Consider the following 15,431-nt stretch of genomic DNA (forward strand, 5'->3'; position numbering starts at 1 on the left):
CTTGGGCTTGGTGACCAGTGGTGTTCCACAGGAATCTGTTCTGGGACCTTTGCTCTTTGTGATTTTTATAAATGACTTGGATGAGGAAGTGGAAGGGTGGGTTAGTACATTTGCTGATGACACGAAGGTTGGTGGAGTTGTGGATAGAGTGGAGAGCTGTTGTAGGTTGCAACAGGACATTGACAGGATGCAGAGCTGGGTTAAGAAGTGGAAGATAGAGTTCAACCTGGAAAAGTGCGAAGTGATTCATTTTGGAAGGTCAAATTTGAATGCAGAATACAGGGTCAAAGGCAGGATTCTTGGCAGTGGAGGAACAGAGGGATCTTGGGGTCCACATCCATAGATCCCTCAAAGTTGCCACCCAAGTTGATTGGGTTGTTAGGCAGGCATATGGTGTGTTAGCTTTCATTAGCAGGGGTATTGAGTTTAAGAGCCGCAAGGTTATGCTGCAGCTCTATAAAACCCTGCTCAGACTACACTTGCAATACTGCATTCAGTTCTGGTCGCCTCATTATAGAAAGAATGTGGAAGCTTTAGAGAGGGTGCAGAGGAGATTTACCAGGATGCTGCCTGGACTGGAGGGCATGTCTTATGAAGAAAGATTGAGGGAGCTAGGGCTTTTCACATTGGAGTGAAGAAGGATGAGACGTAACTTGATAGAGGTGTACAAGATGATGAGAGGCATAGATAGAGTGGACAGCTAGAGACTTTATCCCAGGATGGAAATGTCTATCATGAGGGGATATAATTTTAAGGTGATTGGAGGAAGGTTTAGGGGAGATGTCAGAGGTCGGTTCTTTACACAGAGAGTGGTGGGTGTGTGGAATGCACTGCATTCCACTGGTGGGTGTGTGGTAGTAGAGTCAGAGACATTAGGGACATTTAAACAACTCTTGGGTAGATACATGGATGATAGTAAAATGAAGGGTATTTAGTCTGATCTTAGAGTAGGATAAAAGTCCAGCACAACACGGTGGGCCAAAGGGCCTGTACCATGCTGTTCTGTTCTATGTTGTAGAGTTAAATAGCTTGTGAGAGAGCTGTGTAAGCAGCTGTGTAGACTGAGACAAAAGTTAGGGATCAGAACATTGAAGTAGAGGCAGGAATAGAGCAGACTGAGCTACCCAGTGTAGGAGATAAGCTAATGATGAAGATTAAACCACAAACTCATTGGATAGGACCTTATGAGGAAATAATGATTTATGAGAAAATGAGGTAGCCTTCAGTCAGACTTTTGCTAACTTGTAATTGGCTGCCAGATGCATATGGACTGGCCTTTGACCTTCTCTCTTTTATTGGTGGAGCCATGAGGTGTAGGAGCAGAAGATGGCCATTTGGCCCATCAAATCTGCTCACCATTCAATGCAATCATAGATGATCTGAAAATCCTCAGTTGTACTTTCCTGCCTTTTCCCCATAGCCTTTGATTCCCTTAATGTTTAAAAATGTGTCTACCTCAGCCTTGAATATCTTAATCAGCCAGCATTAGCAGCTCTCTGCACTAACATACTCCACAGATTCCACTATCCTCATACAGAAGAGGTTTCTGAAGTTTGTCTGAGAGAGATAGTATGCCCTCTGGTCCTAGGCTTTCCCACAAGGGGAAACAACTTTTCCACATCAGTCCTGTCAAATCCCAAGACTCTTAGATGTTTCAGGAAGGTCTCCTCTCGTTCTTTTAAACTCAGAGTACAAGGCCAACTTACTCAACCTCTCCTCATAAAATAGTCCCTCCTTACCCAGGATCAACCCAGTGAACCTTCTCTGGATTACCTCCAATGCCAATAAATCCATAGACAAGGAGACCAAAACTGTTCACAGTATTCCAGCTGTGGTCTAACTAGTGCCTTGTACATTTTTAGCAAGACTTCCCGGTTTTATATTCTATTCACTTTGTCATAAAGATCGTCATTCTATTTGCCTTCTGTATTAACCATTGAAGTTGGATGCTAGCTTTTTGTCATTTGTGCACAAGGACATCAAAATCGTTGTGTGCTGCAGCTTTCTGCTGTTTTTTTTTCCAATTAAATAATATTCAGCTCTTCTATGCTTTCTGCCAAAGTGCACAACCTCACATTTACCCACATTATATTCCATCCTCCAAGTCTTGCCCACTTACTTAACCCATTTGTATCCCTCAGTTAATTCATTGTATCATCTCCACTGCTTGCATTCCTATCTTTTCTGGTCATCCACAAACTTGACTACAGCAGCTTCACTTCCTTCATCCAAGTCATTAATATATATTGTAAATCATTGTGGCCCCAACACTGACCCCTGCGGCACTCCATTAGTTAAAGATTGTCATCCTGAAAATGTTGCCTGTGTTTCAACTGTCTGCTTTCTATTAGCTTCCCCCTTCCAGAAGCCAGGCTAACTCAGCTTGTATGTATTATTTATTTCTAAATGCCCTGCTATTAAATCCTTTATAAATAGATTCCAACATTTTCTCAATGACATGTGTTAAGATAATTGGGTTATATTAACTTTTTTTAACTAGTCTCTCTTCCTTTTTTAAATACGGTGTTACACTGGCAGTTTTCCAATCCTCTGGGATTTTTTCAGAATCTAAGGAACTTTGGCAAATGACTGTCAATGTATCCATTCTCTGTGGAGTTACACTACTGCCTTTGTAATCCTAGAATATAACCCAACCGCTCTGGGTACTTATCAGCTTTTAGTTTCATTAGTTTCCATTATACTTTTCTCTGTGATAGTTATTGAGGTTATTTCCTCTCCCATTTAGCCCTTTATTATTTAGTATTTTCGGAATGCTATTAATGCCTTCTACCATGAAGATTGTTGCAAAGTATTTATTGAAATCCTCTGCTAATAAGGTTTCCTCTCATTATTTCCTCACTCTCATTCTCTAAGGGGCCTATGCTGACTTTGGCCTTTCTCTTCCTTTTTCCATATTTAAAGAAGCTCTTCCTGTTCATTTTTATCTTACTTGTTAGTCTCTACCATTAGTTCATTGTCTCCATTATTATTTCTTGTTATCATTTGTCAGCTTTTAAAACTTGCTCAATCCTCTGATTTACCAGTAATCGTTGTCACAATGTGTGCTTTTTCTTTCAATTTGACACTTTTCTTAACTTGCCAGTTTAACCATCATCAGTTTATTTCCTTCCTGGAATTCATCTTCCTCACCAGGATATCTCTTTTCTATGGGTCAAGAACTATTTTCTTAAACAGCCGCCATTGTTCCTCAACTTTCTTTCCTGTCAAATTCCTTTCCCAGTCACCTTCAGTCACTCTGCCCTATGTAATTACCCCCTATTAAGTATAACATTTACCTTGGACCAAAGTTTCTCATTCTCAAACTGAATGCTAAATTCTACCATGTTATGGTCACTGTTCCCTACTGGTATAATTTAATCTGAGATCATTTATAAAATTGCCTCATTGCACATTACCAGATCCAAAATAGCCTTCTCCCTGGTTGAGTTCACAACATATCATTTTAGGAAACTATCCCAAACTATCTATGAGTTCTTCCTGATAGCTACCTTTCACAATTTGATCTTCTGGATCCACCTGGAAATGGAAGTCACCTACGTTTAATATACTGTCTCTTTTTTAAAGTATGCCATCATTATCTCCTGATTTAATTCCCTGTCATAGAGGTTTACAGCACAGAAAACAGAATAACGGTCTTTGGAGTGCTATATTGGATGCCAATAGATGTAAGAGAACTCAGAAGTGAAAAGTGAATGGGATCTGGTGTGAGTAAGGTCAAGGGCTTTGGAGTTTTTGGATCAAGTTTATGCAGGATAGAAGTTGAAAGGCCAGCCAGGAGTGTACTGAAATATTCAAGTCTGAAGCATATAAAGACATAGGTGAGAGTCTCAGTAGCAGCAGAGCTGTGTGTGGTGGGGGGGGGCAGGGCGCGGGAATTGGGGAACGTCATGAAAATAGAAAAAGTCAATCTTAGAGAACATACAAATATGTGGTTGATAGCTCATACACAGTAGAATATATCACTAAGATGGCAAACAGACTTATTAAGCCTTAATGTGGAAATGCCGTTGTTGGACTGGGGTGGACAATGTCAGAAGTCACATGACACCAGGTTATAGTCCAACAGATTTATTTGAAATCACAAATTCTCTGAGCATTGCCCCTTTGTCAGGTAAAGTGTTGAGAGGCAGATAGGCCTCTCTGCTATAATTCTGTGCTGATGCGCCTCTCTACATGTCATTTGACAAAGAGGAAGTGCTCAGATTTGAGATTTCAAATAAACCTGTTGGACTATAACATGGTGGATCATGTGACTTCTGATCTTGTTAAACCTTGGACAACTGTCAAAGTGGGATGAAATTGGAAACCAAGAAATGGAGTTTGTGGTGGAAGCTGAAGACAATGGCATCAATCTCCCTGATGCTTATTGGCAGGAACTTCCTCCTTTTTCAGTCATGAATGTTGGACAAACAGGCTGATAATTTAGCAATGCATAGGAACCAGGAGAGACGGGATGAAGTGCAGCTGGCGTACAATGTTACTGTTTTGGATGAAGTCACTAATTGCAGCATGTAGATGAGAAATTGGAGGAGATAGGATAGATCCTCAATGGACATCAGAGTTAATGGCATTGGACCATGGGACCTCTACTCCAGCCCTGAATTTAGCCCTGAATGTCTCTTAATGTTAGAGGGTCTTTACCAGTTGAATCATTTATTGTCACATGTATTCAATATAAAATACAGTTAAAAGCATGTACCATTGCTATGCATAGGCACTATTCACAATAACTTAGAATAAAGTTTGTAAAAAAAAACTTAAAAGAGAGTCCAACCTTTCCTTTCCCTGTTGATACAGTCCTGCTCCGGGCTACACCAGCACATGCCATGCCCCTACCAGAGTGCCACACCAGGCTTCCCAGCCCACATCATGCCGTGTCAGGCCTACTACTTTCCATGGTTCCTTTATTAGGTTAAGTTGGTTAACTAACGAAAGGGGGAGAGTCACAATGTCAGCTGATTGGATATTCTCAATCATAGTAACAAAGATGTCCAGAAGCTCTTCGCTCCTATTGTTGGACGTGAGGATGAAGAAAACATGGGCAAAGGGTTTAGGTAGGCAGGTTACATCAGAGAAAAGAAACCAATGGTTATCTTTATATTCCAAGATTATCAAAGACTAGAGAGCAGTTTTAGCACACAAGGACAGGAGCTCCCAGAGTTTTACGTAGACCGTCCGAACCTGGCAGTGAGTGGCTAAACAGCTGTATGCGATTTCCCTTCTATTATTTCCTAAAAACTTCAAGTAGCCATTTGGATACAGAACTGGCTCAAAGGTGGAAGACAGAGGGTGGTGGTGGGGGGTTGTTTTTCAGACTGGAGGCCTGTGACCAGTGGAGTGCCACAAGGACTGGTGATGGGTCCTCTACTTTTCATCATTTACATAAATGATTTGGATGCATGCGTAAGAGATACAGTTAGTAAGTTTGCAGATGACACCAAAATTGGAGGTGTAGTGCACAGCGAAGAGGGTTATCTCCGATTACAATGTATCTTGATCAAATGGTCCAATGGGCTAAGAAGTGGCAGATGGAATTTAGTTTAGATAAATACGAGGTGCTGCATTTTGGGAAAGCAAATCTTAGCAGGACTTATACACTTAATGGTAAGGTCCTAGGGAGTGTTGCTGAACAAAGAGACCTTGGAGTACAGGTTCATAGCTCCTTGAAAGTGGAGTTGCAGGTAGATAGGATAGTGAAGAAGGCGTTTGGTATGCTTTCCTTTATTGGTCAGAGTATTGAGTACAGGAGTTGGGAGGTCATGTTGCGGCTATACAGGACATTGGTTAGGCCACTGTTGGAATATTGTGTGCAATTCTGGTCTCCTTCCTATCGGAAAGATGTTGTGAAACTTAAAAGGGTTCAGAAAAGATTTACAAGGATGTTGCCAGGGTTGGAGGATTTGAGCTATTGAGCAGCTAGGGCTGCTTTCCCTGGAACGTCGGAGGCTGAGGGGTGACCTTATAGAGGTCTACAAAATCATGAGGGGCATGGATAGGATAAATAGACAAAGTCTTTTCCCTGAGGTGGGGGGGGGTAGACCAGAACTAGAGGGCATAGGTATAGGGTGAGAGGGGAAATATATAAAAGAGACCTAAGGGGCAATTTTTTCACAAAGAGGGTGGTACGTGTATGGAATGAGCTGCCAGAGGAAGTGATGGAGGCTGGTACAATTGCAACATTTAAAAGTTATTTGGATGGGTAAATGATTAGGAAGGGTTTGGAGGGATATGGGCTGGGTGCTGGCAGGTGGGAATAGATTGGGTTGGGATATCTGGTCGGCATGGACGGGTTGAACCGAAGGGTCTGTTTCCATGCTGCACATCTCTATGACTCTATCCTGTATCATGTTAAGATGCGAAGTTGCTGTATTTTAATTTTTCCCCTTGTAATTACTCTTTAGAGGAACCCAATTCAGCAAGCAGGAGATCAAATCTGGATAAGACAGAGGCTAGTACTGGAGCAGTTAACACTAGTCATTCTTCAACTTGATTTCGAGGGCTATTATCTGCAAAGTAATAGAGAGCTCAGTCAATATTAATGTTAATGTTAATGTGTGGTGAAATGTAATTATGCCTTTAGTATCCTAACTGACATGTAATTTGTGTCTTGTGGCCATCCTTAGACACATATTACTTGGAACATGGAACATATTGTGAAAGCGACAGCAGGAAAGTGGATTTTCAGAATCAGTTACAAAGGAACAAAGTTAAAAAAGTCTACTAATTAGAATTAGTGAGTGGGTTAAATGATTGTGCATTTTCTACTCCCTGCTGCCATGGAAATGAAAGGAGATGGAATTGGAATTGTTTCCATTTTGTGGCCAAACTGTAAATAGATGTGGAATTAATTCAAAAACATGAGTATATTAGAGTTACCAGCCTTGCAGATATGGGGAAATAATGCTTTTAGGTGTGTTGTAGCCATGATCCTACTGAGGAGCAGAAAAACAGAAATGTTGAAAGCTTTGAGGACTCCTCTTGAACCCTATTTTCATGTGATACAAGAATGGTATAAATTCAATATCAGTGCTTAAGGAGAAAGAGAGAAACAGGAAGTTGTTCACTGTGTACAACACTGACATATCTAACTGAATCCTGTGATTTTTGGACAAACATATCAGAGATATGATAGGCTGAGGTGTAAGAGATCCTGTCATGAGTGTGTACCTGCTGAGAGTTGAGAAACATGTTTTTGAGATGGCCAATGAATAGCTAGAGAGTATTAATGGGAAATGAGGCATTGTCACTTGCTGAGATACATTCAGAACAAGTGATTGGCAAAAAGAAATGTATATTTGCAGAAAAGCCAGCAGAAAGATCAAGGCCAGAGAACAGGATGTAAGCAGTGTGGAGGACATCACACACAAAAAAAGAAAGTATGCCCAGCATCTGAGAAACATTGCTGTAACTGCAGGAAGCTGAAACGTTTGCATACCAATGATTAGCTAAAAAGCAAAGCAAACCAATAAAGGTGGTCACAGGAAAGACAGCATTTGACAAATCATTTGGCAACACGTCTAAATCAAAAATGGGTTGACACTGTTAGAATGATGACTGTATATTGACAGAGTCAAATGTCAGATGGACTCTGGTGCTTTCTGTAATATCATGAGTGTCCCAGACCAATGGGAAGTGGTTCAAATGATGACCCAGAAATGAAGCTATCAAAAGAATGTTTGAGACTATAAGGGATAATATTCATGTTAGGAGGACAAAAGAAGCTGAGAGCCCAATGTATTGGAATGAATGAAGATCAATAGTTCCAGAGAGTAGATGTCAAATAAAACGAGCTGAATCAAGTCTAAAGATTGGATGAGTCACCCAACATGTACCAAAGGGGTACATGCAGCATTTCATAGATGAATAAACCACTGACTGCTGAATAAATCCCAGATAATTCTACAGACTTTGTTTTCTTGATCTTGACTGTCTTCTAGGTAGATATCATCTTGAAATAGGTGAAAGTGTGAGACCAACTCAGCATGTGCTGAGGACAGTTTCAAGCCTGAAAAACAAGATCAAGAAGCAACAAAGGGAAGGAGTGATCAAGAAACTGACAATTTATACACACTGGGTTAACAACTTGGTTGTCGTGAAAAATTGTGGAAAACTGAGATATTCATCAATCCAAAGGATCTCAAAGATTTGAAGAGATCCCAATACCCATACCAATCATTAACGAAATCTTGCCTGAGCGTGTTTGGGTAAATGTATTTACTGCCCTAGGTGTGAAGAATGGGTAGTGACCCGTGAGGCGGAATAAAAGCAGCAGTTCTGTGTGTAGAGCCCAGGCCATCATACAAGCCAACCTTGACCATCCGTGGACACCATGTAAACGGCTTGTTGCTGCAGGAAAGCTACCAACATCATCAAAGATCCATCCCACCCCAGTAATGCTCCCCTACAACCTCTTCCATCAGGCAGAAGATACAGAAGCTTGAACACACCCACCAGCAGGTTCAGGAACAGCCTTTCCCTGACCATTATCAGCCTGATGAATGGACTCTCTAGCTCAAATAACGCTGATCTTGGCTAACACACCAGCTGTGTGATATAAACTGTACAGCTCTAAGTATTTTTTTCAAATTATGATCTGTATGTCCTTGCTTAATATGATCTGCCTGTATTGCTCATAAACAAAGCTTTTCACTGTATTTAGGTACACGTGACAATAACCAATAAATCGGTTCCCTCAAATAAATAAATGTGGGAGGTGCAGATGGATGTACACACTATTTGGCATTTCCACAGCTCCAAAAGACTATCACCACACAGTCACTTCCTGGATTGTAAATTCAAAAATTTCAAATGGATAAACTGCTAGTCTGTGGATACAGAGACACAATGGGAGCTATGCCATCATTGACCACGATTTAAATCTTCTCCGACTACAGAGACAGCTCGCCAGATTGAATCTGAAGCCAAACAAGAAAAAGTAACGAAAGCAGATGCCCAATGTCAAGTACATAGTTCATGTACTGATGGCAAATTGGGCTGGATCCGGACACAGTTGCAGCAGAGATGCAGCAACCAACAGATGTGGAAGGGGTATAAATACTTGTTGGACCATATAGCTTCCTCAAATTGCTTCACGTGACTGGAAGGAATGCTATTTTCTTTGCAGAGGTATCATCTGGATGGAACATACAAACAAGGGAAACAAATATTACATTGCTGACAGAGTTGAAGGAAGCATAACATCTTCCAGATTCAGTGAAAAGCAACAACTTGATAAGATCTGGAAGTTATCAACCCAGCAGAGACATTCACTCTGACAGACAGGAATTTTCTCAAATCAAGCAAAGAATAAACGAGATGCATCTTTCCAAGAGCTGTGAAAAATAGTCATGAAAGGATGGCCTGAGAGCATCAAGGACAGTTCTAATGCTAGGAGTGTATTGGGCACACAGAGATAAAGTGATAGCTCAAAATGGCTTCTTTTACAAAGCAATAGAATCATTATCCCCAAGGAAATGAGAAATGAGAAGGTAACAAGCATTCATATAAGCCTTCAAGAAATTCAGTCTAGTCTGAAGAAGGCAAGAGGACTGTTGTATGGAGAAAAATGAGCACAAGGAACACATCAGCCATTCCAGTGTTGGGAACTAAAACCAAGCGGAGCTGCTTATAACGTCTCAGACAGATCAAAGATGAAGCTTGAAGTAGATCACTTTGCTCTCATAGGAACTGATTACCTTGTCATTCTCAACTGATGTTCTGACCACTAGGAGTTAGATGAATTTGTCTATTGCCTGAAAACATATTTTGGTTGGTCCAGTATATTGTGATGACTGACAATGTCATAGAGAATTTAACAACTTATAAAGGACTGGAAAATTCAACATCGTATGTCACGTCTGCACTATCCCCAGTCAAATGGAAAGGCTGAGGCAGCAGAGAGCATTGTAAAGTAGTGAGGCTAACCTGGCACAGAATTGTACAAAGATCAGCAAACGTCTCACAGTCAGGAAGGAGAGATCCCACTGGGAGTGAGACACAGCTCGAGTACATAGTCCAGGGACTTTGGAGACAAGATGGGACTAGAACTGGTAAATCTTCCTTTTCTTTCTCCATTTAAGAAGTTTAAAATTTAATAGTCTAGTGAAAAGGTTTTTAAGGTAGCTAACTGGGCTGACTGAGGGACAGTCAATTGTAACTATATTGTAGCTGCATGATGTAGGAAGTGGTGGACCCCAATGCGGAGCATTGTGACCACTTCTGTAACAAAGTGTTGGTTGCGTGAGGAATTCCAGATCAGAGTTGATGAGCTGGAGTTTGAACTTCAAACATGACAACACATCAGGGAAGGACAAGAGTTACATGGATGCTATGTGTCAGGAGGCAGTCTCACCCCTTAGATTAACCACCTGGAATTCAGTCAGTGGTCAGGGACAGGAGAGTGCGACTACAAACGAGGCAGGTAGAGGGATCCAGGAGGTCGTGCTGAAGGAGCCTCAGCCCTTGAGCTTGTCTAACAGGTTTGAGATTCTTCCTCCCTTTGTGGATGAGAGTGAGGGTGTAGGGAGGATGAGCAAACTGACGGGGAGTCATTCGAGAGTGGAGTGAAAAGAGAAATGTAGTTATACTCAGTGATAATATTGTCAGGGGAATCGATAGTGTTCTCTGTGACCAGGATCCAGGGTCTCGAGACTGTGTTGCCTGTCTGGTACCCAGGTTCAAAATCTCTCATCTTGGCTTGGAGGAGAAAGGTCCAGTTGTCATGGTCCACAATGATACTTGTCGAGACACGTTCTGCTGAGGGTGTATGAGCAACTACGGGCTAAATTAGAAGGCAGAATAAAAATAGGTTGATGACTACCTAAGCCATGAGCTAATTGGCACAGGGACATTGAGATTAAAGAGGTAAACGTGGGGCTCAAAGATTGGTGTGGAAGAAACAGGTTCAAATCTGATTTTGATTTGATTTGATTTACTATGGTCACTTGCTCATGGGACATTAGCACCAGTACTGGGCAAGGATGGAACAGTCTACACCTGAATCATGCTGAGGCCAGAGGTCCTGGTCAATCACACAATCAGGGTTTTAAACTAAATATTTGGTAGTGGTGGCAGTGGGCTAACCTAGCAGGGTATTTGGTAGAGGAGCCACAATGACAGGAGGTTCTGGGAGACACCGCAGGAATTCATCCCAAGGAAGAAGAAATGTACTAAAGGGAGGGCAAGGCAACCATCACTGACAAGGGAAGGCAGGGACAGCAGAAAAGCAAAAGGAAAAACATACGATGTGGTGATGTGTAGTGGGAAGCTAGAGGATTGGGAAGCCTTTCAAAATAAAAACTAGAGGACAACTAAAAAAAGCTGTAAGGGGTAGAAGATGAAATATGAGACTACGCTGGCTAGCAATATAAAAGATGATTGCAAGTGATTTTTTTTAGCTATCTACAAGGTAAGACAGAGGCAAGATTGTGCATTGTACCACTGGACAGTGAGACTAGAGAAGTAGTAATGAGGAACAAAGAAATGGCAGAGGAACTGAATAGGTGTTTTGCATCAGGTTTGATGAAGGAGGACACCAGCAGCGTACTTTAAGACAGTGAAGAGGTGAGTGTAGTGGCCATCACTAAGGAGGTGCTGGGGAAACTGAAAGGTCAGAAAGTGGATAAATTACCCTGAGCAGATGGACTACACCCCAGAGTTCTGAATAGCTGAGGAGATTGTGGAGGCATTGGTGGTGATCTTTCAGTGTTTGCTGGACTCAGGGATGGTCCCAGAGGACTGGACAATGGCAAATGGAACACTATTGTTTAACAAGGAAAGGAGGCAGAAAACATGAAATTACAGATCAGTTAGCCTGACATCGGTCATTGGTAAGATTTTAAGAGTCCATTATTAAGCATGAGACTGCAGAGTCCTTGGGAGTGTTTGGTAAGAGAGGATTGAGTCAGCACAGCTTTGTCAAGGGGTGGTTATGCCTGAAAACTCTTTGAGGAGGTAATGAGCAAGTTAGACAAAGTGAACAGAATGGACATGATCTGTTTGGATTTCCAGAAAGTGTTTGATAAGGTGTCACATAGGAAAATGCTAAATAAGAGCCCATGCTGTAAGGGGCAAAATACTGACATTGGAACAAGTTTGCCTGACTGGCAGAAGGCAGAGAGTCGGTATAAAGGGGTCTTTTTCAGGAAGGCAGTGACCAGTGGAGTTTCTCAGGGGTGAGTGTTGGGAACACAACTATTCATGTTAATACATTAACGATCTGGACGGAGGAACGGACGCCATTGTTTCTAAGTTGGCAGATAACACAAAAAAAGGTGAAGGGGCAGATGGTGTTGCGGAAGTGTGGAGGCTGTAGAAGGACTTGGACTGGTAAGGATTGTGGCCAAATAAGTGTTCGATGGAATACAATGTGAGAAAATGTAAAGTCATGCACTTTGGTTTAAAAAAAAAGAAGCGAGATGTAGACTACTTTCTAAATGTGAAAAGGCTTCAGAGATTTGACGTACAAAGGCACTTAGGAGTCCTCATTCAGAATTCTCCCTAGTTTAACATGCAGGTTCAGTTGGCAGTTAGGAGGGCAAATGCAATGTTAGCATTCAATTCAAGAGGGTTAGAATATAAGAGTAGGGATGTACTGTTGAGGATGTATAGGGCTTTAGTTGCACTGCATTTGGAATGTTGTGAGCAGTTTTGGATCCGATATCTAAGGAAGGATGTGTTGGCCTTGGAGGGCGTCCAGAGGAGGTTCACAACAATGACCCCAGTAATGAAGAGCTAGTCGTATGAGGAACGGTTGAGGACTCATTGCCACAGAAGACTGAGACAGACTGAGCCATGATTGGCAAAGGGATGAAAGGCTGCAGAGAGAAGGCAGGACAATGGTTTGAGAAACATATCAGCCACGAGGTGTTCATCGTATCAGACTTGATGGGCTGAATGGTTTGATTCTGCTCCTGTACTTTATGGTCTAAGGCAATATTTGAGTAGAGAAACACACCTACTGAAGGTCTGAAAAATAGTCCAGTCTGAAGACTAGTGTCATGCCTCACTGAAACAACTCTGCCTGAAGTACAAAAGCTAAAAGCCAGACGTACTAATAGACGTGAGTGAAAAATCAAGGATAAATGATAAAAACCTAAATTTTACTTTTATATAAAAGCCAGGTCATCTGGAGCGGTTCAGGGACCATCTCTGGGACACACACACCAAACAACCCCACCACTGTGGCAACCACTTCAACTCCCCCTCCCACTCCCCCAAGGACACTCCCACTAGACTTCTTACACCACCAAATCAAAGCCACCCACCAAATGGTGGGAGAATGCCTAATTTTCCATGTGGGGACCTTACAACCACATGGCATCAACATCGACTTCACCACTGTCCAAATCTCCCCTCTCCCACCTCATCCCAGATCCAACCCTCCAACTTGGCACGACCCTCTTGTCCATCTTCCTTCCCACTGGCCTGCTCCACCCTCCCCACCGGCTTATCATAATTACCTCGCATCGGGCTGGGCCACAGCACAGGGCTTGCTTACTCACCAGACCCTGGTTGAGGAGCTGGCCAAAACTTGCAAGGTCCTGGGGAAGCAGATCAAAGAAAAAAAATCAAGGAGAAGCTGGCTCCAGTATCTGCTATGCTGCAAAACTTGGCGAAAAGGACTGATGAACCCGAGCACCAGGCTGCAGGGGTAGGGGCAGAGATTGACACCTCCAAGAGCTGGATTGAAGCCCTGGAAACACAGGTCTGTCGTTTGTTGGGTCTGGTGGATGTTCTTGAAAACAGCAGCAGAAGAAAGATCCTGTGTGCTTTTGGTATCCTGGAGGGGACGGAAGGTGAGCAACCGGTGGAGTTCTTTGAGAATTAGTTCCTAGAATTCCTTAGTTTGGCGGCTGAGAAAGCAAGGATAATGATTGAGAGAGCCCATCGATGACGGCATGAAAGCCAGGTATGGATCAGCCCCGCTGCCCTGGTAAGGTTCCATCATTATAAAGACAAGCAAAGAGTCATGGAAGCTTCCAGAGCCCAGGGGAGGGATCCAAGGGCATTGGTGTATGGGGTTCCAGAGTCTTGTTCTTTCAAGACTTGTCGTCGGCGATGATTCGGAAAAGGAAATCCTATGATGGTGTCAAGAGCAGATTGAGAGAGCTTGGGATCTGGTACTCTTTAAGATACGCAGCGGTGCTTCAGATCAATCATAATGGAGCCATACATTTATTTGACTCGCCAGAGAAATCAATAAACTTTGTGGGCACACTGACTTAGGTTGGACGATCGAATAGGCGTAGAGGACAGAGCTGTTCTAGTTTGCTCTTCTTTAAAGAGGACTTGGTGGAATCTCCTATCTGTTGGTTGTGTTCGATGATGTCTGGGATGGATTGAGTATTTCCCTTTAATCTCTAAGCTAAGTTACACCAAGGGATGGGTGACATATTTATTTTTAACTTACTTCTTTATAGTACTAATGTTTTTTTTTCCTACTGGTTTGCTGGTGTTTGTGGTGTGACTCTAGCTGATAGGAGTTGAGCAGGTGGTTAGGATGGTTAGTAGGGTTGTGGGATGTGTAGCTGCCCCCTCTGAATGAGGGGCAAATTCCTCTAATCAGTACTTTTGGCGACTTTTTGTTTTTCTGTTTCTGCTGTATGTAGTTTTTGTAAGTTTTGTAGATTTGTTGACTGTAGTTATTTTAGTTTATGTAGTTTTGTAGATTTTCTTGCATTGAAGCTCAGCGATCTATAGTTCAAGTTCTCCCTCTCTGGAGTCTAAATGGTGCTATAGAAGGTTATGGCTAAGGATGTGTTCAAGTGGTGCACCTGGGCCATTAAGGGGAGTCACTCGCCAGTCAAGAGGTAGAAGATACTTCCCAGTCTTAAAAGGGAGGGTGCATGTTGCCTTATTCCAAGAAACACATCTGGATGATGCAGAGCATTTGAAACTGCAACAGAATGAGTATGAACAGGTTTATTTTTCATCTTTCAATATGAGGAGTGGAGGGGTGACCATTTTAGTTAGAAAGAATCTCCCATTTAAGTTATTAGAATGCATTAAAGACACACACGGGAGATTTGTGATCCTTAAATTTTTTTATTTCAAAAATATACTTCATTCATAAAATATTTTGATGATCTGTACAATTGGTGGTGCCATTCATAGAGGCACCTTGCATTTCTTTATATACAGAGATTGGAATTAATCATTTGTATATACAGATCTGTACATTTACCATCCATATATTTAGCTGAGGCTTCAGCGGAGCCCACTTACTGAGTAGGCCTCCTGTTCTTTTTTGACAGGCAGATGTTACACGGTGGTCTTTCCCCACCGCGCCTTGGCGACAGCTGCCCCAAGCTTCAGCGCGTCCCTCAACACGTCGTCCTTGACCTTGGAATGTGCCAGTCTGCAACACTCAGTCGGGGTCAAATCCTTCAGCTGGAAGATTAACAGGTTTC

The sequence above is a fragment of the Chiloscyllium plagiosum genome, unplaced genomic scaffold (assembly GCF_037043375.1).
Source record: "Chiloscyllium plagiosum isolate Xiang-an unplaced genomic scaffold, Cpla_swu_hap1 HiC_scaffold_26, whole genome shotgun sequence".
Lineage (NCBI taxonomy): Eukaryota > Metazoa > Chordata > Chondrichthyes > Orectolobiformes > Hemiscylliidae > Chiloscyllium > Chiloscyllium plagiosum.